We start from the raw sequence: 27,601 nt of genomic DNA, 5'->3' as shown, positions 1-27,601 counted from the left end.
ATGGATCTCCTTCATTTCAATATGGCTGAAATGAAAATCTTTAATGAAATCAAGGTTGTTTTGTGTCATTAGCATAGTTGAGCTGATGGGGTGTAGCGGCATGAGGCACTCACTCCCCTAACTAAAATTTAGTGACCACAGTTCTAGAAGTGAGGTCATTCAGTTGAAAGATGAAGCCAAGGTCCTGATTCTTTGTGTTAATGAAAAGAGCAGAGACTTTGCAGGGAAAATGTTTTCTCTGTGGGCGGCACGGTGGATAGCGCTGCTGCCTCGCAGTTAGGAGACCCGGGTTCATTTCCTGGGTCCTCCCTGCGTGGAGTTTGCATGTTCTCCCCATGTCTGCATGGGTTTCCTCCCACAGTCCAAAGACATGCAGGTTAGGTGCATTGGCGATTCTAAATTGTCCCTAGTGTGTGCTTGGTGTGCGTGAGCACGCCCTGTTTTGGGCTGGCGCCCTTCCCGGGGTTTGTTTCCTGCCTTGTGCCCTGTGTTGGCTGAGATTGGCTCCAGCAGACCCCTTGACCCTGTAGTTAAGTAACTGTAGGCCTGTAAACGTAATGTGCACCACAGGTAAATTAACTGAAACAGTTATCAAGAAAAAGGTCGGTCAACACATGTCTAGAACCAGGTTTATTATCAAGTAGTCAGCACTGGTGCAGCTATCGGAGGTCATGTTTTGCTAAGGTAGTATTAGAACTTTATTGGCACCAACTCGACACAGAATTGACAACAGAGGCACGTATAAAACAAACAAAAACTTTTATTTTCTTCACCTGTGGGCACATCTTCCCCGCAAACCCCAGAGTCACAACACAGTCCCAATACAAATAAAGCACCCAAATCACCACACTCTTCTCCTCCACTCCTCTCAGGGCAGCTTCATCCACCTCCTCCCAACTCTGGCACCCTGAGTAGTGGCTGCAGGCTCCTCTTATAGCCCACCCGGAAGTGCTGCAGGTGCTCGTTGACCTACTTCTGGCTGCATCTCTGGGTGTGGCTGCTCTCCCACCTAGACGCGCTCATTAAGCCATGCAGCACTATGCAGTTCCCCCTGGTGGAGGCCACGGAGCCCAACCAAGATGAGCTCTGGTGTTCCGACGCAACCCAGGGGGGCTGCCACCAAGTGTTCCGGGGGACATAGTGTGCATCCCATGGCTGCTCCCCTGGATCCAGTGTTGAAGAGGTGTGAATGGGCCCAGGCCATTCACCACACTAATATTCTGGAATTCTGTGAGGAAGTGACAATATGATATTATTACCTTGCTATTCAGAAAGCTTTGATTAAGGTACCACATGAAAGGTTGATAAGATTCCACATGAAAGATTAGCAATCAACAAAAAAGTGGAAATTCAAGGCAGTGTGTAGGTGAGTACAAAATTGACTCAAACATAGGAAACAAAGGATTTTGGGGAGGGGAACTTTTACAGAATTAGGCATCCCTCAGGGATCAGTGCTGGGGCCACTATTATTTTATATCAACATAAATATCTAGACAAGAACATAAACAACAGGCTGATTAAGTTTACAGATTATCTAAAACTAAGAGGAAGGGCATATAAAAATGAATCAGCTACATTGTTACAGAATGACTTAGACACTGTACAGGTTTGGGCAGATTTGTGGCAGATGAAATTTATTGTAGGTAAATGTTGTCACACACGTGTTCTTGGGGGAAGGTTGGTAGGCTCAAATAATATGGTTGCTCAGCCAGACCAAGAGTTGGCACTGCCACTTGACCATCTCTCCTTTTGTCCCTCAGCAAACCAGCCAAGCAGTGACATCACCATAAACCCACTCTCTGATTACATCACTTCCGGCCTTTCCTGATGACGAGCTTCCTTCACATCCCACCTACCACAGACGTCATTTCCTCTTCCGGCTACCCTGGACCATCCCCTACCTGTCTCCACCACATAAAAGTCTCTGTTTACTTACTCCATTCAGTTCTGTTTTAAGCTTAAACTGATCATTTATTTGCTATTTTCAGTATATGGGGTGGCCATCCCACAAACATTTTTGAGTCTGCTACTGTCCTTTATTTACAATGTAAAGTATTACATGTAGGAATTAGAAATTTTAGATCTGAATACATAATGGGAGGTTTGAAATTTGAAAGAGTCCTTAATGAGAAGTATCTAGAAGTCACAGTCATCACTATCTACATCAAGACAGTGTAGAAAAGCAATCAAGAAAGCTAATAGGATGTTAGGTTATATACAACAATGTGTAGAGTATAATTCATGGGAGGTTATAATTAAACTATATAATGTACTAGGGAGGCCTCACTTGGAGTATTGAGCACAGTTTTGGTCTCCATATTACAAAAGAGACAAAGAAACCCTAGAGTAAGCGTTAGAGGAAAGCATCCAGGATGATTATGGGACTAAGACATACAGGCTACATATGATGAGAGATTAAAGGAATTCAACCTTTTCATTTTTAGCAAACAGTGATTAAAAAAATACATGATCAAATTGTTTGAAAGTGTAATAGAAATTAGTTCAGTGAATCCCTTTTCTTACTTTATATAAAATTTGTCAAAAAAAGGGAGATATGTGAGAGAAATGTTAGAACATTTTTCTTTCCACAAAAAAAAAAACATAAACATATGGCAAATATAGTGGAAAGTAAAACATTGGAGACTTTAAGATTTCCATGTGTTGTTTTTTAAAAATCCAAGTCAATACGATGGATGAGCTTTTTGGGCGGAATTGCCTGTTTTTGTCACAAATGTTCTAAAACAAAATACAGAAAAGCTAGTGAAGAAGGGAAATGTTTTAATATGAAGAATTGACATTTTATTGTTTCATGTGGATTAGACTGATTTGTGCCTCTAAACTGGCCTGACGTGAGCCCGTGAGTAAACATGAGAGTGTGAGTATGGGCGTCCTGTGACAGACTGCCAACCCACTAAGGTTTGGTTTCTCTTTTGCCTATCGTATTATCTGGATAGGCTCTAGTCCTATGAACCTGAAGTTGAATTGCGTATACTCTGAAGAAGAATTGCAAAGGTTTTATTTAGGAATTTAGTCCTAATTAAGCTTTTTTTAAATACCTTACTTTCTTCACATACAACCCCATTAAAAAAAAAGTTGTGACAATATGGAAAAATGTTAATAATAACAAAAAGGAGTCATTTGTAAATTTACTTTGGCTTATACTCAACAGTATAAAGACAGGTATTTCATGTTTTAACAAATGAACTGCATTGTTTTTGAATATACTCTTTTATTCCATATTCCATATATTCCAAAAAGAATGTAGGAACAGGGGTAGTTTAGAACTAATAGTGTGGTGACAATTTGAAATGACGTGCCAGTCATGTTTATAGTATATATGTAGACTCCAAAAAATGTCTAGTGCTTGAAGAGCAAGGATGGGTTAAGGCATACAATTTTGCCAATAGATACATTATCAGATAATCCAGCACTTAATCCCCAAAGACAAACTAGTAGGATTATGGGCATTTCCCCCACTGCAATGAACAATGTAGTTTAAGAGATTTACAAAATCTGATCAAATCTCGGTGTATAACGGGGAAGGCTGTAAACCACTTCTGAATGCACATGATCTCCAATCTCACAGATGTTCCGCGTCTTTAACATCATTTGCCACCGCATCCACAGATGCAAGTTAAGACTTTACTATGAAAAGCAGAAGCTATACATCAATAGTGTCCACAGGTTCCACTGACATCTCTGGACTCAATCTTATCTGCGATGGAAAGGAGCACAGTTGAATTGTTTTCTGTGGTCCAACGAGTCAATATTCCAAATGATTTTTGGATAAAACAGACCTTGCGTTCTCCAGACCAAGAGGAAAAGGTTGTTATCAGCATCAGCTCCAAAAGCCAGCATCTGTCATGATATGTGGGTGCGTCAGTGCCTATGGCAAGGTGTAGCTGGCACATCTGTGAGGACACCATTAATGAAGAAAGATATGTATAAATTTAGGAGGAACATATGATGCCATCCAGACACAGCCCTTTTCACAGGGATCTTTCTAACAGAACAATACCAAGCCACATTCTGCCCGGAATACAAGTGTGTTTGGCTACATAAGCAGAAAGTGTGGGTATTAGATTGCCTGCCTGCAGTCCTGGCCTGTCTCAGACAGAGAATATGTGTCACATTATGAAGCACAAAATATGGCAAAGAAGGCCCACTACAATTGCACGACAAACACAGAATATTTTACTTTCTAAACTCCACCAGCTTGTGTCTTCAGTGCCCAGACACAATAGGTGTTATTAAAAGAAATGGTGATAATACACACACTTGACTCTTCCAAAATTTTGAAGTTTACTGCAGTCATCAGATTTACGTATAACATGAGTGTATATTTTAAAAAAAATAAATTCCAAGATAAAACAGCAAGTAATGTGTTGTTGTAGTGTTTTCAGCATACAACAGGGTGAACAGAAATGACAAATATCTCCTTTTTGTTTTTCAATACTACTTTCTACATGTTCCTAATATGGCAAGCCGAATTAACATTTAGAGATATCTCAAAATGAATTTTAAGATATCTGGAAATGCATTTTAGATATCTCAAATTGAATTACAGATATCTTAAAATGTAAAGGAAATTATTTTAAGATATCTCAAAGCGAGTTTCAGATATCTTAAAAAGTAAATTACATTTTAAGATATCCAAAATTCATTTTGAGATATCTCTAAATGTTAATTTGGCTTGCCATATCCTAACTTTTTTAGAATTGGGGTTGCACAAAATATGATGTAATTAAAGAAAAAGAAATGTATGATTGGCAAGAAAGTGTATTATTTGGGTTCTCATTGCTATTAGTTCTTGGGTGAACCTCTTTAAATTGGGCATTTAAGAACAATGTGAAACCTCGTTAATTATTGGAAAACAATCAGACATACAATAGAGTTCCGACAACTAGACATAGAGTGCCTGCCTGACAGGTGAATTGAAGCCAATTTTTGAGTAAATGTTTACAAAAAATGTGTCTTACAGAGAGGGATGATCTCCTGCTGGTGCATGCCTTCTTGTATGACAGTCTTTTTAATAATCCAAAAATATTTGTCATATACTTAATACTTATAAAAAGACACAGATTACAATAACAGCTTGAATTTTAAGAAGTGGTAGTCTTCCGTGTTCAGAGACAGGATGGGGTGCAACGGAGTAGCATGTCTGGCCTGAGGAGTGGCTGAGGCAGAAGAATAGTTTCCCTGTGCAAAAATAGACTAGACTAGTGCAGCTTGGGTCATATTTGGTTCTCCCTTCTCACTTAAGCCAAATATTAAGAATCTGGTGAAAACATTATCATACAGTATCATTTGAGAAATAAAGTTTATGTCAATTCTTTTTTTTATCTATGGCAGAATGTGAATGTCTCATCCAAGCATTTATAACATCCAAGTTGGTCTTTTATAATGCATTATTGTATGGGCTGGAGCATGTTCAGAATCCTGCTGTCAAAGAGCTGACTTACTTCAAGCTTGGGAACATATCCCACTAACTGTGAATAATGCATTGGCGTTAGCAATTAAATCATGCTTTCACCATAAAATTCTTTTTCTGATTTATAAAGCCTTGAATGGCTTTGCACCATCTTTTCTTTCTAATGTTCCCTCCAGTCTGTTTCATTTATAACGTGCTTCTTTTCTGGCTCTTACTAAGGCTAACATGTGTGTGATAGAGTTTTAGGCCACAATTTTGTGGATTACTCTTCTAAAAATTTATGATGTTAAATCACTTAGTATTTTTAAAACTACACCACACATATTTACTTTGGTCTTTGTTTAATTGTTTTTAGATTTATCTTATTATTTTCATATGTTTTAACTTATATAGTCTGTACTTCAGCTATAAGTTTTGGAAATTTGTATTATAATCAATAATAGTTATTATTATGACATGATGGCATAGTGGTTAGTTGTACTGGCTTGCAGCTCTAAGAACCTCAGCTTGAAGTTTGGTCATTGCGCTATGGAGTTTATTCATTCTCCCCATCTACATGTTAAGGATATTTAGTGTCTGACTTGAACCAGTATGGGTAAGTGTAGGTGCATGAATGTACCCTGTGTTGAGTTGGCATGTCATCATGGTAGCCAGGCTAGAACTGTGCATGGGTGTACATAAAAGATCCCTGTGATGGACTGCCACACTGGCTAAAGATGGTGGCTGGACTAGACCAAATATACTTTTGGGATTGGCCTCAGCCCAATAGCATTGTAATAAAAAATGCAATTTTGAAAATTAATTGATGAGTTATTATTTTATAATAGTTAATTGATTTAGTTGGTTTACTAGTGAAAATCTTCAATCAAACAATAAGATACAACAATAACCTTCATTAGCTGGAGGACACCACACCAAGCTGAATGTGGTCTGTGATATGTCAAATGACCGCATAATTAAAAATCCAAGGGAGTACATTTTTTTGCAATAAAACTAATAGGATTTTTTGTTAAATCAGTCAGTCAGTCAGTCACTTGCCAACCCGCTATATCCTAACACAGGGTCACGGGGGTCTGCTTGAGCCAATCCCAGCCAACACAGGGCGCAAGGCAGGAACAAATCCTGGGCAGGGCGCCAGCCACCCACATACCAAGCACTCACTAGGGACAATTTAGGATGAAATCTGAAAATGATTCCCATTATTTGTTTAGAGTCAATTCCAGTGGCTTTACCTTTTTCTCGGTGAAGAAATACTGTTTCTTTTCTTTGCGTATGGTCTGTCCTTAAATCTTTTGTTTAACAAAGAGTTTCCTTTACCTTTAAGAGTTTCTTTTTTTGTTGTTGTTCGTGAATGATCTCACTGTCAAAGTCATAGAATTTAATGCTTTCTTATGCTATATTATTCTTTCTTATTTGTACTTAAAAATATTAGCTATATATACAATATATGTTTAATCAACTTGTTGATAATAATAACATGATTTTTTGTACTTCTAGTAAAAATGTTTTAATTTTTCATATTAATTGCAATATATATATATAATATAATATAATACAGTATATTAGTATTCAAATGTGTACATTACAGATTAGGGGAATCCTCCAATAATATTTTTGAATATCAAATTACAGTGTTTTGCAGACTCAGGCGAGTGAAAATGATTATCCAATTACTTACAGACCATTTTAATGAATATATGCTTATTCAGTTTAAAGTATGCATATGTAATATAGTATAAATAATCTCAATTGGCCTGTTTTGTATGACACAAAGTTAATTCCCTAGTTGAGCGGCTTATATATTAGCAGCTGGGTGATTCTCCGTGTTTTTCTTTGGATGCTAGCCAAGCAAGTGTTTCATCTGGCTGTTGTTTTTTTTTTCAAGGTACATGTAAATGTTATTATCATGTGAATAAATGTGCATTTTCATGAATTTGGTTCACATTTGTATGATCCACACAAGATTGATTGATTGCAGACATAAGATTGATTGCAATACAAAATGGTGGGATAATTAATTATTTATGAAAAGAGCCCTAAGGGAGCTTACAGACGTCTTGCAGTTCCTTCATTTTTAAAGCTCAAGCATGATTCTTCTGTGGTGATTGTAATCATTTTTCTATGCACTTGACTTTAAGAAAAACTAACACAATGTGATTCTATTTTATGAATAGATGCTGTTTTGTAAGAACAAATAATACACATAAATAACACGTAAATAAATATGTGGAATTTCTCATGGCTGTACTATAAGGTCCTGCTTTAGCAGAGTTATTCATTTTTCATAACTGGTGCAGCTGTGTCACTCCACTAAGCTTAAAATATACACATTTTTGGGACACTTTATTGAGGGACTAATTTTAAGCTCACAGACATTTGCAACAGGATAGCTGCAAAATAAATGTGACAACTGTATCACTCTTTAGAACACTTACTGTAGATAAACAATGCCAACTGTTGTCATAAATTGATATTTTTTGGCTTCTTGTGTTCTTGTTTGTTTTATTTTTCCATTATTTTGTTGACACTATTTTGTTTTGTTGCAGCCATCTTGTAACAATATTGCATTGCCTTAGCAGAGTTGTTTACAGTTGCTATACCTGTTACTTTCACTTTGTAGATCTGTTTTGTGTTTGGTCTTATATTTTAATGTTAACATTGCACCTCTATGTTATTTTTTTAGTGGGTGCTGCCATTTTTCGGCTTTCATTCCTAAAATTCTCAGTATGTTGCTTTTCAGCAGTTGTGATACCTAACATCATTGGCTCAATAATATTTAAGTCAAATTGTACGTTTATTCGTGTCCAAGATTGTAGATTTGAAGAGAAGAAGTGACAATCAGTTTTCTAAAAGTTACAAGAGGACACGCTTGTGAAGCCTTCTATGGGTGGTAAACTGGGTTGAGGTAAAGGATTGGGTTGAAGTCAGCGACCCGCCCCAGTTAGCAAGTTACTTACTACAGAGGTGTCTTGAGTACAAAGGGGGAAATATGGACAGTGAGACAGGTCTGACGTTACAGGTAACAGTTGTATAGCTGCCTTTGACTTTTTTTCCTATCGAACTTTAAAATAACCTAAGAGATTAGTTTATTAGTTAGTTAGTACCTCTTGTTTTTGATCAGATAATACAATAAAATAGTGTTGGTTTCTGGCCTGCTTGTAGTTGTAGGTCCCTCCTGCCTTGTAATGTAAAATATGAGCTCAATTATGAAATCACAAAAGGTTCAGTTTTATTTGCAAGCAGTTCTGAATGAAATGGAAGAAAAATCTGACATACGTTTATCAGTTTTCAATCCTGTTTCATTGAAAAGTGCAATATTCATCTTCAAGGACACAGGAAGCCGGAGACGGTTCTAGTGTCACAGAACATATACATGTTAGTCTAATCCAAAATGAAAAATTAACACATTGGGTAGAAAGTATAATTCTCAAATAATGGAACACATCCAGGGTAAGAAAACAACACGAGCATGTGAAAAAGTGAAAAGAGAATAACTTTGTGTGTTTTGTAAGTAAAAAGTTAATTAATCAAAAACATGGACACCACTAATGTACTTCTTTTTATCCTTATTTTAGAAACCTGCACATTTACCATTGTAATTGTGAGCTGTAAACACTAACAAGCTTATTTATGATGTTACAAAGAATCAATATCTATAAGTAATGTATTATCTAACATTATTCACCTATGGAGTTAGAAATTTTCTAATTTTGTAGAAGTGTCCCATTTGCTTTCAAAGTGTATATTTATGCCAAAAATAAGGATAAATATATGTTTTAAGATAGCACTTCTAATATTAATATATTGGTTTCTGTCTGTAGCTGTAGCATAAGGAAAGCAGTGAAACCACATTTTATATGGATTTAGTGTACAAGTAAAAGGCATAAGCAATGTGTGAGTTAATTTAGTTATAAGTGCTATAAACTGCATTCAGAGAAGCATTTGTCAAAGAACTAGATATATGGCATATGTGCCAGATTTCAGAACCTTTAAAAATTAGAAATGAAAAAAGACAGAGAGAAAGAGAATATTCATCTGTTCACTTTTGCATTCTGTTTGTTGTATGTAATTGAGGCTGCATTTGAATTGAAAATGTATTCAAATTGACCATCCTGAAAATGATGGCAACTCACAGCAGAGAAGCTACAACAAAACAAGCCTGATGGTTTGAATTAGTCCATGCTGACCGTTGCCTTTTTGGGTTTGTGTGGTGATGCTTTGTCACATCATTAAATTGATTCATTTATTTTTAATTCCAACTGCAACAGAACTAGGTTTTGGATAAGCACGTACTGTAAAATGGCCTAATGGCAAGAAAAGCTGAAAAAACAGATGTTAAGAGTTTCATAAATTATCCATCCTTTTATACATTTTATTGAATGAAATGCTAACAGTAAATCACAATTTTGTTAAAAGATATAATTTATATTGTGACATAGATACAGTAAATTGTCCCAACAATTTTTAACATACTAAACACTTGTCCACCTCCACTTGCACAGTTCACAGTGCTACATGTATATGACAATAAAGTCCTAGTCTGAAGTGGTTCCACATATCTATTAAAGGATAACTTCAGCATTTTTCAAATGAAAATTCTTTTTCCACAATTATGGTGTACAGTTACTGTTCTTAAGTGAAGCCTTTTTTTAATAAATTAAACAACATACCATGCCTGTTTAAAATGAGGTCTACAAGGTCCAAATGTGAAAACAAAAGCCTTAACACCCTACTGAATATGTCCATCTTCAAACAAAAAACTATTGATCCACATCTCAAGATAACACACATATCTTGTTTGAAATATGAAATTGTACTAAACTCTGCTGAGTTGTTAGCCATTTTACTGGCAAGACATTCTACAACTGACATATTTTCCAACAATTACTCATACAGCAGAGCTGGTATGATTATGAAAAAGCACTTGATCCACTAGAGAAATGCTATCCAGTGCAGAAAACTGCCAAACTAATTTGAGGCAAGAAAAACATTAAATATCAATATGTGTTTAATAGAATCCCATTATGTAAGAATGAAGGAAAATTATCTTACATGTAGATATGTACATGTCTACAAAAATATTATACTGGTGACTTTCACATTCTGTATATAAAAAGTAGCAATAATAACATTTTTATCATTTAAATATACTGCTTCTTTGTGTCAGACTTTACTACTAAGCGTTCTAGTATAAAATAGAGTATTGTCACATATTTATCAAAAGACCATTCCTTTGGAGCTTATATGTTAAAAAGTTTCATTACAGTGGGACACTTGAAAAAAAGTATGACTTATGGTGGGTCTCGCTTTCTGTGTGGATTAGAGTTGTCTGGCAATGTTTTAATCACAAACCATGAAAGACATTTAGATCAGCAGTTCACTAAGGATTTAAACAGTCAAAGTCTTTAACAGTTGAGACCATCATAATCATATTGGTTTGTGAAGTGCAAAGAATGACCCTTTGACAAATTTGTGTACAAAACAACTTTAATAAAAATGATTAATAAGATAAATATGACGGTACTTTCAAAATTTTTTTACACTTTTTACTAGTTACATGCAAGCAAATAAAAAGTGGAATTTTTTTGTAGCACAGTTCATAATTCCACATTTTTTACAACCTGATATTGTTGGTAATTTAGATACCTTGACAAATACCTGAATGGAATTATGTTGTCTAGAAAATATTTAGTACTCCAACTAAATTACACATATTGTTTTTTACAGAGGCTCTTTAAATAAATAAATAAATAAATATATTAATAGATGCATATATATATATATATATATATATATATATATATATATATATATATATTGAGGTGTATGGCCAGCCATTCATCCCAGCCAATACCCCCAAGCCGCCAGGTGGAGCTCTCCCTGCAGCATGGAGGTGCCCTGAAGACCAGCAGGGCATCATGGACATTGGAGCCTTTATCCACAGCCCTGCTAGATACCATGGGGGCCAATAGATGACACTGCAGGGAGGAACGATGGTTATTTACCCTACACTCCAGAAGTATGTCCGAGTCACATGGACAAGGGGAATGACATGCTTCCAGGGTAAAGAAAAGGGCTTTTTATCTGACCCGGAAGTGATAGGAGATCACATGTACTTGGGATTGGAACACTTCCGTGTCAGGGAATATAAAAGGATTGTGGGAGCTCCCAGACGGCGAGCTGAGCTGGGTGGAAGGGTGGCAACGCGTCTGGGAGTGGCGGATTGTGATTATTGATTTATTATTGTGGTTATTAATGAGTATTGTGGAGAGGAGGCTGTTTTGTGCACTGTTGTTCATAAATATAGTCTAATTTTGGACTTTTATCTGGTGTTTGGCGTCTTGGACAAGGGTTCAAGGGAGCAATAGCGCCCCCTATCTGTCACTATATATATATATACACACACACACACACGGTGACTAAAGAGCAAGAAAATTATAAAGAAAGAAAACTTATGAAAAGGGAGCAATAGCGCCCCCTATCTGTCACTATAAATATATATATACACACACGGTACTATATATATATATATATATATATATATATATATATATATATATATATATATATATATATATATACACACACACGGTGACTAAACAGCAAGAAAATTATAAAGAAAGAAAACTTGGCTGTCATAGTCACAGTGGGGTATTATGCAGGTGTATTGCTTTTGGTATAAAGGATCCCCAGTAGCGTTTCTTGACACACTTCTGCTGAATGATTTGTTTGCTGAAAGTACTAAGTGTTAGTGTGACAGAGAGGAGATTTGCAGCATTGTTCATCATGGCATTCAGTTTTGTTTTAATTCTCTCCTTTGCTAGTACCTCGAGAGAGGTCCACAGTGTGTCTTATAACTGAGCCTGCCCTTTTAATTAGCTTGAACTTTCAGTGGGCCCAATGGTACCAGCCCAAATGTGAAGGATGTCACTTCCCACATTAAAGGAACAGAGTCTCCTAAGGAAGAAGAGTCTACTCAGCCCTTTATTATGTAGTTTCTCTAATTTTCCAAGACCAGTCCAACCTGTCATTAATGTAGACCTCAAAGTACTTGTAGGAGTGGATCATTTCTATATCCATTCCCTGAATAGTGACCGGACGTAGAGACTCTTTGGTGTGGTGAATGTCAATAACTAGTTCCTTGGTTTTGTTGATGTTAAGATGTAGACAATTCTCTTTGCACCCAGAATCAAAGTTCTCGACTTGACTCCTGCACTATGCCTCATCCTCTTTATTAATACACCCCATATGGGCAGAATCATCTGTGAATTTCTGCAAGTGACATGTCCTGGTGTTATATTTATAGTTAGCGGTGTGCAGAGTGATGAGAAAAGGAAACAGGATTGTTCCTCCTGGTGCTCCACTGTTGCTCACATCCGTATCAGAAACACAGTCCTTGACTCTCACAAATTGTGCCCTACCCGACAGATAGTTTATTACCCAGGACACCATAGGCTTTTTGCCCTGCACATCTCTGGGTTTACCCCTTAACAGGGATGACTGGATGGTAATGAAAGCAATGGAGAAATCAAAAAAACATAATCCTCACAGTGCTGCCAGCTTTGTCCAGGTGAGAATAAGCCTTATGAAACAAGCAAATAATTACATCCTCCACTCAAATCTTTGTACAATAGGAAAACTGCAATGGGTCCAGGTGATCTACTACAAGATAACGCATATAGTCCAGGACCAGTCTCTCAAATGTCCTCTTATTGTGAGACATACAGTAAGTGCCACTGGTCTGTAGTCATTCGAGGTGCCTGCCTTCTTTGGAACAGGAACAAAGGCATTTTCTGAATCCTTATGGACAGACTGAACAGGTGACAGAGCATACTATAAAGCTGGTCAGCACAGAAGTCAAGGACTGGTCCGGCAACTTTTCCTGTGTGTAATTTCATTAGTTTTCTCCTTACTTGGTCTTTAGTTATGGACAGCCCACACTGATCATTAGAGGTGGACTCATCATTGGCCATTCCAGTTGATGTGGTAGGAGTTGTTGATGTAGTAGGGATGGTGTGGGGAGACTGGTATTTGGAAGAAGGTAGCAATGGTAGAGAAAATTGGATTAGTGTATTAGCTTTGTCCATATCCCCTTGTAGCACCTTAGCCCTGGATTACTTGAGTTCATTTATTAAATCCAGTCCTTTTCTGTTATTCTGAGTCAATTTGTTTTCTGTTTTAGCTTTAATGTTAATAGTGTTACATTTGTTAATTATTTTCAATTTTCTTCATTTCTTATTAGTTTTGCGTATTATGTAATTTCTGTCTGTCTAGGCTCATTCTATTATGTTTCATATTTCTTCGGTGGTCCTCCAAGAGGTGGGGCCACCTGATCATCTCCATTAAGTGACTGGCCTGAGCCCTATAAAGGCTGAGGTCCCATTAAACACATCCACTCTGATAGCGGCACTAACTCAGTGTCCACTGAGTTAAATTTGTCGACATTTCCCAGCAATGACGCTCAAATGGAAAAAGCAACCTACTAACTATGCCTCAGGGAAGACTGTAATTTCAAGAAATACTCCACATTTAAAATTTTCTCAATCATTTCATGTTTTTTTAGTTAGCACTTGAGACTCTCTCTGTGTTTTTACTATAACACCTACCATCCACTGGGATCTCTATCCCACCTATTCTGTTCTCTTCCAACACCTCTTCACTGCCATCACATTCTTGTGGATCTGAGTCAATAGAATAAGATTTAATTAATCATTGAGAAACAAATATACTTACCTCTACACCATTTGAGACACCCCTTAGTGAATTTTCACAAATTATCCATCTAATATAGTTAACACACTAGTTTAGGTACTGCTAAAATGCATGTATTACTCATTTTGTCTTATGAAAAAAGTCTTTAGCAAAGTGTTTCTTTTGGCCTTCATAACACTTACAAAGCATCAGCAAAGTGTTTGTTCATCTCTGCAATGTGACCTACTAACAAAACTTCACTTCAGAGTGACCTGAGGAGGCTTAACTGAGACACAGTTCTCTCAACATTACATATTTAATATAAGACCTATGAATCATTCATATTAAGAAGTAATTTTATCATGTCAGTATGCCACACTGCACAGAGATGAATAACCTATCTACTGATGTTTTATAGGTGTTATGAAGACTGAAAGAAACCTTGTTAAGGTCTTTGATACATAAGAATAATTGAAAAATAGATTATTTTTTGCAGAACCTAAAGTGTCACTTATATAGGTTGTTATCATTTCTACAGGAGGACACAATACAGCAACGGACATGTGTCATTTCACAGTTTACAATGATGGTGGCCCAGGATCACACCGAAATTTGATTAAAATTCAAGTGATAAAAAGTTATCCTTTATTTACCTACTACCCAGAAGATTATAACTAATGTTTTCATGTTTCCAGCTCCCCAAATAACAATAGGCAATTCCTCAGAAAATATGGTCCATCCCACTGAAAATATAGACAATGACAAATATTTCACAAACAAAAACATAAACAAAAAAAGGAGAAGCTCATCTCTAACACAGTAAGTAATACTTCATAATTATGGTAATATCATGCATATTCGTATTGGAAATTGTGTGTGAGTAAAGTACTACAAAAGGTTACCTTTTTTATTTCACCTTGATAAACTCTTTTAAGCTCCTTCTGATTTGTCCACCCCATAAAAGCATTTGAAGCAGTAATGCGTAAAACTCTACAAATGCTTGGAAGCATGGATTGCAGACAATAGAGCATTTTAACATTGTGCTGAAAAGGCAGGATCCCTGCTACATTATAAGGATGCTTTTGACCTCAAGGTTAACTTATGTCAGGTAAGCTTCAGAGATAATGGACAAAGAGCATTTCTTTTACAGGAGGAATGACAAGGCATATCTTTGCAGTTCAGCCCCTCATGCAATGACAGATTTTCTAATTCACTGCAGATTCTCATAAAACTGGGTGGCCAGAGCTAAAGGGATGCAACAGAGAGGCCATTGATACTGGGTGGGATGGAGCCGAATCCAAATTAACCTGGATTAATTTAAAGTGGCAAAAAGCTTTTGCCACAGTATAAAATGAAGATCAATAAATTAAATGTTGGGTCAAAATGTCAATTCACAATGATGAAAGACAGCAAGTGGAAACTTTGACATTTGCAAAAAATCAAAAGTGCATTGATATTGTATACAATGCTGTGTCTTCATTTTCTTTTACTTATAATACCATGATAGTTACTCCTAGAGGGTGATACGAAACACCAAACAAAAGTAGGGATTTACTGAAAAAGTAGCTTTAGCATAGAACATGGAGGAACAAAGAAAAACTGAAAATAAGGAAGACATCATTATTAAAAAATAGCCTTTCTCTGTCTTGCTTTAAGCTCCTGGCTATACAGCAGTGTTTCCCAAATTTGGTCCTGGGGACCCCCTGTGGCTGCAGATTTTTGTTCCAACCAGCTTCTGTTTTTAATTGGACTCCTGGGCTAATTAAGTTCTGATTTTCCAAGTTCTGTGTTTTGGGAACAATCTAGAAATTAGAAAATTCTTTTTAACAATATTTTCATCTTGATTTTTATTCTATGTTTCAAGGAGTTCTAATTGTTTAATTAATCCATTATTTACTAATCAGTGGGTCTAATGCTAAAGCAGCAGCCTTTGATTATTCAGCGTTGTTTGCCTGCGTGTCTGCTCTGCTTGTTTTTAATTGGCGTTAATAAGACACAACGAAGGGGTAAAACTGCACAGAGAAAGGGCAAAATATAATGAAATCAAGAAAAGAGAGTTAAGCATTTAAATCTATAGAAAAAGCAGAAATATTTCTAAATGTCTTATAAATGTAAAAATCATGCTGCTGTGCTTTTTGAATGTAGAATAAGAGAAAATAAATACCAGCTAATTAAATGAGATCAGTGCTGTCAGGTGTTGTCACAGATCAGGAATCTGGTTGGAACAAAACCTGCAGCCACAGGGGGAAACACCCCCATTTATCTGGAAGTTTGGCCCACCCAGTTGTTCATTTCAAAACCCATAACATTCACAGCACAATATCTCCATAAATTACCTGCTAAAAATGTATATCTTTCAAATAAATCTCAGCTGGCTTTCTTCCTCCTCCCGTTAGCTGAGCCTGGACCCCAACTCCACTGACACCAAAATCACTTCTTCAATGGCTGGGAATGTTATGAACACTCTTTGCTGTTTGGGAATATTTTTAGTTTATTAATAATGTGGGTTTGATGAGGACGGACGGGATTAGAAATGAGGACATTAGAGGGTCAACTCAGATTGGATGGTTTGGAGACAAAGTCAGAGAGGTGAGATTGCATTGGTTTGCACATGTGCAGAGGAGAGATGATGGGTATATTGGGTTGAAGGATGTTAAGGACAGAGCTGCCAGGGAAGAGGAAAAGAGGAAGGCCTAAAAGAAGGTTTATGGATGTGGTGAACATGAAGATACTGGGTGTAACTGAGCAAGATGTAGAGAGAAAGATGATCTGCTGTGGCAACCCCAAACGAGAGCATCGGAAAGAAGAACAAGAAGAAGAATTATGCAGTTTATAGTATTCATTATGCTTACATTTAATAACATTATTTTCTTTATCTCATTGCAACACCATTTTTTTAATATTATTTCATAACAGTTTTTGATAGCTGTAGTCACTTGTTTGTGGTTACCACATGCGGATGCCAATCACATGACTGGACTTCTATAAGCCACGTAGCTTTTCTTTGTTTGCATGCAACAAACCACTGCCAAATATTTGCTTTAAGATATAGAAAGGTTGCCTGTGAACTAATACACTATTTGTCTTAGCAAGGGAAAGGTTTTTTAGTTACATTTGGACTGTTTTCTTTTTATTATGATTTATTTATTTGCAGGTGTAGCTTTTACTATTTCATTGTACTGATACAATGACAATTAAGGCTTTCTAATTCGAATTCAATTTTTGATTCTCGGTTTACATGTTGGTTTTGCTTGCTGTTTTTTTCCATGATCATTGGCACACATCCTTGGCTCTATTTCTGACTATCCCATATATATTATTCCAGAATTACCTTTCATATTGAGGTCCTTGCTAATCCTTAGAAAGTCTATGGACAACCACCCCAGTTTCCACCTTGCCCTTAATAAGGAGTAGTCATCATCCCACCCTGGAGTTAATATACTAGATTATCCTTTAAAATTGTAAATTTTCCTCTTTAGTGTCACCTCTAGTAAAGATAAAGAGCATGGAACCTCTCTGCCTACTTTTTCTTTTAAAGGTTCAGGAGCTCTTAAATATTTGTTGACTAACAGTCCATTATAGTGGCCATTAAAATTACATGTGTTAAAGTTGGGCACTTCTGGGCTGAGGAAACCCAATTGTCTTCTTACTGGTCCCTCATGGTTTCATTCCTACATAGGTGTGTTTAACCCATTTGCAACTACCCTCTTCTAAAACTGCTGCAATGCCGAGACCTGCAGTGTGGGTTATTATTTCTAAAGCTTGTCCTGATGGGCCATTTCCGAGTCTTTTTTCATTATGATTTATCTTATGCCCCTGGAAACCCAGATCCACGTGTCACAACACATTTTCCTGTTTACTGGGGACATCACATTAGAGCAACTGCTTATCTGTATTAGACACAGGCTTGTCTTGGGTATTTGGTAATGAAGACAGTACTATAAATACCAACTCATTTAACCAAATGAGAAAAGTACAATGAAAATCATTATAATAAAATTGTACAAAAAAAATTGCTATTTATTTACTATAGTTACTTGAGTCAAATGTATCACGTCCTATATAATGGCATTGACCCTTCCAATTCATTACAAGTAAGTAGATCTTATAAAAAAAAAACATATTTAGCTGGATTAGGAGAACTGCCAAAATGTTTCTGCCACAGCTTAATGTCACCTACACTGAAAGCAACTAAACGGCTCAGTCTTGTAACATATACAAAAATTTAGAAACCAAATCCACAGTTTTCAGTGAGAAATGAGTTTGATTCTAAATATTGTATGTTTCAGAATGCTGAAGTAGGATCATCTGTCAAACAGTAAATTTTGATTGGTTTATTTATTTTTTTCTTTCCTTTTTTCTTTTTAACAATAGGGCCTTTCATGGTTAAACAGTACTGTCATTATGACATACGCATTCGGCCAAAAGGAACTTTTCTTGTTCAGACAGTGGAAGCTTCAACTCATATTCAAACTCACTGACTTTGCAACTGCAAATCCTATCATTGTCTAATTTGTTATTTGTCCTTGGAGGAAAGGTAGTTTTTTTTTAATATACGTTTGTTTGCTTCTTACATCTACAGTATGCATCATACACAATTCTTTTTTTAATGCGAAGGAAAAAACATCATTGTGTTTAAAATTATATAAAAAGAACTCCACATTTAATTATGCCACTGTCAAGGATGATTTTTTTTTTTTAATATATGATTTAAAACTGAAAATTCTGTCAACTGGTCTTTTATTTTTATCTGATACTACAATATTTCTTCAGATTGCCACTGTGGTTTATATAGGTCATTTATAATCTGAGCCACAAGGAAAATACCAGGATAGTGTCACAGTCATGTATTGTGTTACACAAGCAACATCGCCACTGTGTGTAACATAAAATATGATCTACTGGCTCCAGAGAGCGAGAGAGAGAGTGAGAGAGAGAGAGAGAGAGACTCACTTTGCTCCAGATGGATTGGCATTGGAACAGAGTGGCTTGTTGCCTGCCAGCAGAAAAAGCCTGGCAAACACACATTAACATCCTTCCTTCTTTCTTTGGACATATTTTTGTAATTGCTTGTCTTCAGGTACAAGGTGCTTACAGGAAGTCATCAATCTTTCATGAAACTAGTCTACCATTCCTTAATTCAGAACAATAAAAGCTCTGAGAGGCATACATACTCAGACCATTGTGTGTTTCAAGAAAAGGGAAGTTTTAATGGAGGATAAATTTGATCAAATGATAGCAGGAGATAATAAACCAGTTGTGTTAAAGAGAATAATGTAACAATTGTATGTGAGGAGGGGGACACTTCTTACTGTGCATACAGGAAGACCAGGTGACATCCAAGTGAGTTATTAAATATTACAGCTGCTAAAGATAACATAAGTCATTTTTTTCCTGAACGTCTGTGCGCAGGTGTATTCGAGGGGAGATTTAGGCCATCTGCATAACCAGAGCAGACAGATGTCTCTGTATGAAGAGATTAACTGCAAGTCACCTGTCACAAAGAGGAGAACACAATAGAGAAGGCCATCTCTCCTTCTGCTTTGCAGCCCATGTTAAATATTTAAGCTATAGTCTCCAAAGACCCAAACTTTCCATGCCAGTAGCCTAGAATAGCACAGTTGTTTTATTCTGTCACACTAAGAAAAATTTAACCATTTAATCAAGAGAAGCAATTTTTAATATTGAAAACTAGATTTTCTTTACTAAACACTGCAATAGTGTATGATGCAGTCATTTCGCTGCTGAACATAATTGTGAAGAAGCGATTTTTAACCCAGTGGAAAGAAGATGATTAAAGAAAATTCAGATCATTTATGTCACAATGTGTTTTATTCTTTGTTTCTTCTTACTTTTTCTCTCTTTTTTTTTTTTTAGGTAATCCTATTTACAAATTCAGATTGTTTAATATCTTTAATAATGAAAGGTTTCATTTCAGATCATTCTTTCATGAGAAAGGAGAAATGTGGATAAGGCATATTGATGAGTTTATTAAATAGGCTACCTCATAGTTGCAAGGACGACTGTGTTTTCACATTTTCCCTGTGTTCATGTTTATTTTTCCTGATTCTGTCATTTCTTCCCATATCCCATTCTCACGTACAGCATGTTTGTGTGATTGTATGGCTCACAATGGATTAACGTTCTGTCAAAGGTAGACTTGCTTGTTGGGCTCAGTATAGGCTCCTGCTATGCATGCTTCAAGTCCTAAGTGAAGATGGAGCATATCCGAGAAACACTGGACAAAAGACAGGAGCCAGACCCGGACAGGGTGCTAGTCCAAGGCATACGCAAACTCGGAATAACCAATTCACCTGAAATGCATGTCTTTGGGAATGTGACAGGAAAACTGAAGTACATGAAGATCCACAGAGACATAAGGAGAGTATGCACACTCCACACAGAAAACAACTGTGTGAAGAGCATAGGACGCCGAGACACTGTCTCACTCAGATTCAATTTAAGTATTTAATAATGATAAGAATAACAAATAAAATTATATGTTTTTATATGTGGATTTTAATATGTGATAAAAGATTATTATAGAATGTTGATGCTGTCTGTAAATCTCCATTCCAGACATAATGCTGCACCATAGAACTTTTGGCATGTTGGGGAGCAAGGCCCTAATCCTTCTTTGATCATTTTGCCTTAAAGAAGGGAAAGTGGGTTAAATTTATTAAAGGTTATTAAGATACTAGCAACTTGGCGCTCGCTACGCTGCGCGTTGGATGACCACAGTTGAAGGACTCAATCGTAAGGACCACTCGTCGGGTGTCTCATTGGCACGCTTTTGCCTCTTTCTTTCGCGATCACGGTGTAATCTGTCTTCTCTCTCTCTGTAGGGGTTTCAGTTGCCTTCAGCAGCGGCAGAGACGCGTCGTTGAGCTAATCTGTATGAATGCTGAGTGTCCGTTTCTTGCGAGCGACTGTCACGCCTTTGCCTCTTTGGTTCGTTATCACGCTGTAATGTGTCCTCTCTCACAGCAACAGGTTTAGTTGCGTTTCGTTTCGGCATTGTTCCGTAAGGTCTCCTCCGTACAAGTGCACATGGGTAGCTGAAGACGGAAAGGCATAGTGGGCATAGTGAAACACACGAATTGGTGACCAGGGGAACTCAGACGCGGGGCTCAAAATACTCAAGTGCACATGTTATTTATAATTTAATTTTTTTTTTGTTTGTTATGAACTTCCCCAAAGTTGATCCCTGTAAATAGTTAACAGTATAAGAACAATATAATCTGTTGTAGTACGGGCGTTAATTAGCGTCACACCTCATAACCTGCATACACCACGTGTTTGGCTGTAACGCCAGAAGCGCGGTGGATGCCGTCAGGGTAGGTTGTGGTTTATGTTTCTTTCGTGATTTTTTTTATTTCATTTTATTGATTATTTAATAGGCAGAGGGGAGAAGATGTTAAATGTGACGCTCTGTCTATTTCTTTACTTTTGTTTTGAAAAGATTTTCGGGAACAGGAAAAATTAAAGCAAAGGGGAAAGAATGGAGGGGGGTAAGCAGGAATTCTGAGAGGGGACGGACTGGGGTTTCAACAGGGCGGCTATACAGCCAAAAGGAACGCAGACCCGGACACGGACACCGCGCTGGGCTTTTATTATATAGATTAAAGGCTATTAAGGTTAAATTTAAATTTGATTTTTAGAAAATGTGCAAGGAACAAAAATGGAATTTCCTCAATGTCCTAAAAGCATATTTTTCAATATTTTAGAAGAACGAATGATGCCTGCCTAACATTAGAGAAGGAGGTGATGTTAAACCTGCTTTCCATTCCCTTGACAGAGACTGAAAAGTTTTTTTTATTGCAGCCAGTTTCTTAATGAAAAGTGAACCCCGGAATTGAATTAATTGTTTATGCAGACCTGTTTTTTTATGTAGTTGAACTCATTTGGTGGAATTAGAATTAATCTGTAGCACAAAATATTTAGGAAAATAAGCATGTTGTGCTTACTGTTTATTCTGATTATCTCATGTTGACCTGTTTTTTATGGCTTTAAAATGAGGCAATTTGCAGGACAAGAAGAGCAGCTGTTTCTGATAATTGATTAGTTACTCTTCTCTAGCAGATATAATCATCCTGATATACTGAAAAATGTATTGACCAAGTTTGAGGGAAAACTGTCCGTATGTCAATTGAAGAACTTAATAGGTTAGTCACTACTTTTAAAAATATGAAACTTCTATCAGTGATTGTTCTTCTTTGCCCTGTTTGTTTCTTAACATCATAAAACTGGGCTATCCTGTTGCATAAACTAGAGACTGGGTACCTAGCACTAAATACATTTCTTGGGATACGCTCAGCTATCATGTGTCTCAGAAGGACAAATCCTGCTTTCGCAATATGAGTTCATTAATTTACTGGGACACAGCGGTTCAGAAAGCCTGGCACTTAGGTGAGGTTTGAGGGTCTGATAATGGTCAAAGGTTCAAAGTTCGATCAGTGTGGCTGACTTTGATATTCAATAAAGCCCTGTCAGTTTACTCTCAAAAACCTTTCTGTTGCCATTCTCTACAAAATCTTGAAAAAAAATCCCCAGGCAACAGTTAGATAATTGAGAGCATTATAGGTTGAATATAAATTTACAAATGGTCCATGTTAAAATCATTTTGAAAAAAATACACCTTCCTGGAAATAACTGGGTACTCTGTTTTAATCTGTTCTGATGTGGTCATCCTTCAATGGTGCATGAAGTTAATAGCAATATGTAAAATTAAGATTGATTTTAATGAATTGCATTTGTGTTATCATCTGTCTGGTATGTTAATTGTATGCTTTGCCATGACCTGAAGTTCCATCCTGGGTTGATCCAAGGTTGACTCCTGTTTATTAGTTAATTGACTCAAGGACCACACAACCTTGTAGTGTAGTGAAAAATGTGGGCATTTAATATGGTGAAAGGAGAATAACAGATCATTTCAGTTTGTAAAGGAAGATCAAGAAGTTCCCAAAGGGTATGAGCACCGCCAACATGGCAAAAGGCAGGGGAATGTTTCATAACAATCATCCATAAGAAAACTTTTGTGGAGGGGGTGGTCCTACTTTTGTTCCAGAAACATTAGGCTGGAAATTATATCTAGTGGATTGTGGTTAGTCTTGCACTGCAATAAGGACAGAAATAGGCAAGAGGGCTTACTGCTTTTATTATTCCAGTGTTTCAAACATAAACTACAGTGCATTCCTTCATCAAATATATATATAAATAATCACAATAAAAACAATGTTCATGATGAGAGTTAAATTTAACAATAAATATTCCAATAAAAAAGTTAAGATTTAAGATAAAAACACAGTCAGGGTCCCTTCATTAAAACCATGAGAAGCCATGCGTCCTTCCATATTTACTTCTGTGCTGCTCATCCATTTCAATTCACCCTGCAATAGCAGTTATCATCCAGCATGCCATTGTTCTGGCTTTCCTCCTGGTTTTAATTCTGTCCTTTTCTTCTGCAACAGCTCAGTACATCTTTCTAACTTGTCCCCCCAGCTCACTCTTCTTGAGTGTTGCAGCCGAGCTGAGGCATCAACAGCTCCAGTTCCTCTCCCTAGCTCTCAACCCAGCCACCTCAGGCAGTAACTACTGGGACACTCAGAACCAAACCTGCATCGTCCTGCCATTTGGTCCAGCAGGACCCTGGAGCACTGGATTACACCCACAACTCTAGAATATTCAGAGGGGCCGATCCACCCCAGAGCACCGTTCCTCTAGTTCTCTTGCAGGGTCTCCGACCAGTCTGTCTTCCTTCCAGTGTGCTGGCTTGTACTCCCAATACCAAATTTCTTTCTCTCTCTCAAACCTTCACCCTTGATTTTCTCTCCTCAGTCTCCCAAGGCTACCCTTTATATACATGTGAACGCAGTGTGCTATTTACCATCTGTAGAGTGCTAATGCAGGGTAGCTGACATATTTTAACAATCAGTTCATCTCCACACCAAACACCCCATGGACTAACCCGCAGATTCTGAGATACAGGGCTTCTTCTTTTTTCTTTTAAAGCTTCCACCGCCACAAGTTCTTTCTCCACAGTTATAGAAAGTGAACTTGAACTAGCAACCTGAAACAAGCTACTACTAAACATATAAGAAATTTGACAGACGAGAGGAGACTACTCAGTCCATCAGGTTTGTTCAATAATAATATTAATAATAATTTATATAGCATCTTTCCCATGATTAAAGCATTTGTTTAGCTAATAGACAAGTAGTCCCAATATCTTATTCAGATACTTCTTAAAAATTGTCTACATGTCTCGGGAGTCTGTTCCAGATTCTCACAACTCAGTAGGTCTTACAACCTCTTGACTGTCTTCCTTAGTCTCACACTGTCTCTGACTTCTTTGGAGGTCATTATCTCTATGACCAGCTTAGTTCTCTGGTCTCTAGTGATCTGACGGAATATGACATTTTGCTGCCATGGTTGCAAGACTCTTGTGCTGGTGATCCTGCCCATTGCCATTCTGGAGGAGCCAGCACACCTATAGGGGATATTATTCATTGATTCTTTGTGAAATCATGATTTGATTTTATTACATTGTACTTGCTGCACATTGTGTTAAGCAATATATTCAACATCATGAAGACAACTGAAAGAGGCTGATCCTGGACTATATGAGTGGAATGGATGAATAGTAACTTTCTCAAGTTAAATAAAGAGAAAACTGAAATCTTAGTGATTGGAAATAAATCTTAGTGATTGGCAATAATGGATACAATGAGGCTATTAGAAATAAACTGAATACATTAGAATTAAAAGTCAAGACGGAGGTAAAAAGCTTAGGGGTAATTGTTGACTGTAATCTGAATTTTAAATCGCATATTAATCAGATCACTAGGACGGCATTTTTTCACTTAAGAAACATAGCTAAAGTTAGACCTCTTATATCACTGAAAGATGCTGAGAAATTAGTCCACGCATTTGTGTTCAGTCGACTAGATTACTGTAATGCACTCCTCTCAGGACTACCCAAAAAAGACATAAATCGTTTGCAACTAGTGCAGAATTCAGCTGCTAGAATCCTAACTAGGAAAAGAAAATCCGAGCACATTTCTCCAGTTTTGATGTCACTACACTGGTTACCTGTGTCATTCAGGATTGACTTTAAAATTCTGCTTATGGTTTATAAAGCCTTAAATAATCACGCCCCATTTTATATATCGGAATGTCTGACACCTTATATTCCAAATCGTAACCTCAGATCCTCAAATGAGTGTCTCCTTAGAATTCCAAGAACAAAACTTAAAAGAAGTGGTGAGGCGGCCTTCTGCTGCTATGCACCTAAAATCTGGAATAGCCTGCCAATAGGAATTCACCAGGCTGATACAGTAGAGCACTTTAAAACACTGCTGAAAACACATTACTTTAACATGGCCTTCTCATAACTTCACTTTGACTTAATCCTGATACTCTGTATGTTGAATTCATCATAATAACTATTCATGGTGGCTCTAAAATCCGTACTGACCCCTACTCTCTCTTCTGTTTCTTTTTCCGGTTTCTTTGTGGTGGTGGCGCTGGCCACCACCACCTACTCAAAGCATCATGATGCTCCAACAGTGATGGATTAGATGGATAGATTAAAAGCCAGAAGTCTACGTGACCATAATCATCAAGTCCTTCTGTGAGAACCCTAAATCCAAAGAGGACTGTTTCATCTATGTTAGGTAGAATGCCCAAAGGGGACTGGAATCTGATTTTATTTCTTTCTCCAGCCATCTGGAGTTTTTTTTTTTTTGTTTTTTCTGTCCACCCTGGCCATTGGTCCTTACTCTTATTCTATGTTAATTAATGTTGACTTATTTTCTTTTCTTACTGTGTCTTTTATTTTTCTATTCTTCATTATGTAAAGCACTTTGAGCTACTTTTTGTATGAAAATGTGCTATATAAATAAATGTTGTTGTTGTTGTCCTCTTGTGAAAAACTACCTGGACCCACTGCAGTTTTCCAATAGAACAAAGATTGGAGTGGAAGTTGCAATTAATTACTTGTATCTGTCTGCTCCACAAGGCTTACTCTGGACAGAACTAAGCAGCTGAGAGGATTATGTTTTTTGATCTCTCTAGTATTTTCAATACCACCCAGACATCCCTGTTAAGGAGTAAGTTCATAGATATGGAGATGGATGAGCCTGTGGTATCCTGGATAATGGACTATATATCCAGCAGACCACAGAGTGTGAGACTCAACTACCGTGTCTGTGATACAGATGTTAACAACATTGGAGCCACCACAAGGAACAGCCCTATCACCCTATCTGTTCACCCTGTACACCTTGGACTATAAATATAACACCAGGCAAAGAACTTAATTTCTTATTGCAAAGAGAGATGTCCTCAACTTAACATCAGCAAAATCAACAAACTGTTTATTGACTTTTGCCACACCAAAAGCCTCTATGTCCCGTCACTATTCAGGGAGTGAATGTAGAAGTAGCCAACTGCTTTAAGAACTTGGACATCCATATTAATAACATGAAAGTGGTCTCGTAGCACAGTGAAACTATATAAGAAGGAGCAGAACAGGCTCTTCTTATGCTGGATCAAGCAGGTTTGAGAATGTTATGTTATTATATTATTTCTCTACATTAATTATAATCTAACAGCTACTTTACTTTTTAATTAATTTTAGTTGTATGCAACATTTAAATGATGGTGCCTTCAAGGAGAGGATTTCTAACAATAAAATAAATTGCCGCAGGCTTTTGATAAAGTAAAAATTTAAAAAAATGAAATGTTACCTTTTGGTATCAGGTGTATTGCTTCTCTAGCACTATGTTTAGATAATAAAGATGTTACTAAGTTGAATGACATGCAGAAAGATACAGTGTGTCCAGCACGAGTCGATGTAATCCATTCCAGACATATGTGTAACTCTAGGAAAACAGGTGCAAACAATTGAGCCAGCTGTCAGTAAGCTGCCGTGATCTCTTTTGATATCTTAATTGTCAGTCAATCTAAGAGCAACTTTGGCAGCATCACTGTCAGAAAAGGCTGTTCCTCACACATCTGTGAGCTTTCTTTCTTTCAAAGAACTCTGATGAGTGTGAGAGACTACAAACTTTTGGCATCTTGAAGGGCTAAATTAGGCATGATTGCTGCTGTTTCCGTTTCCCCGTAGCCCAGTCAGGTAGTTGACAAATGTTCATAATTGCCCCAGTTTAACTACCGTTTGTCATCTACTACACCAGCTGAACTTTCATGAATTCATTAAATAAAGGTCCTGAGTGGCCGTTCTTAGCATTTGGATGAGCAGCAAGAAAGGGCAGATCAGTATATAAGTATTTAATGTCTTCTATGAAAATAGCAAATGTGGAAGCCATAATGTGAAAGTGAAGCATTAAACTCATTCAGACCCAACACTGCTTTTCATGGTTTACTTAAATTGCATTCCGCCCACTGATGAGTTATTAAAAACAAAAAGCAAAAATATTTTCTTGAAGGGAAAACTGCAAATGACTAAAACATACA

Source organism: Polypterus senegalus, chromosome 5, assembly GCF_016835505.1.
Source record: "Polypterus senegalus isolate Bchr_013 chromosome 5, ASM1683550v1, whole genome shotgun sequence".
Classification (NCBI taxonomy): Eukaryota; Metazoa; Chordata; class Cladistia; order Polypteriformes; family Polypteridae; genus Polypterus; species Polypterus senegalus.
Note: the sequence above shows the minus strand (reverse complement) of the source record.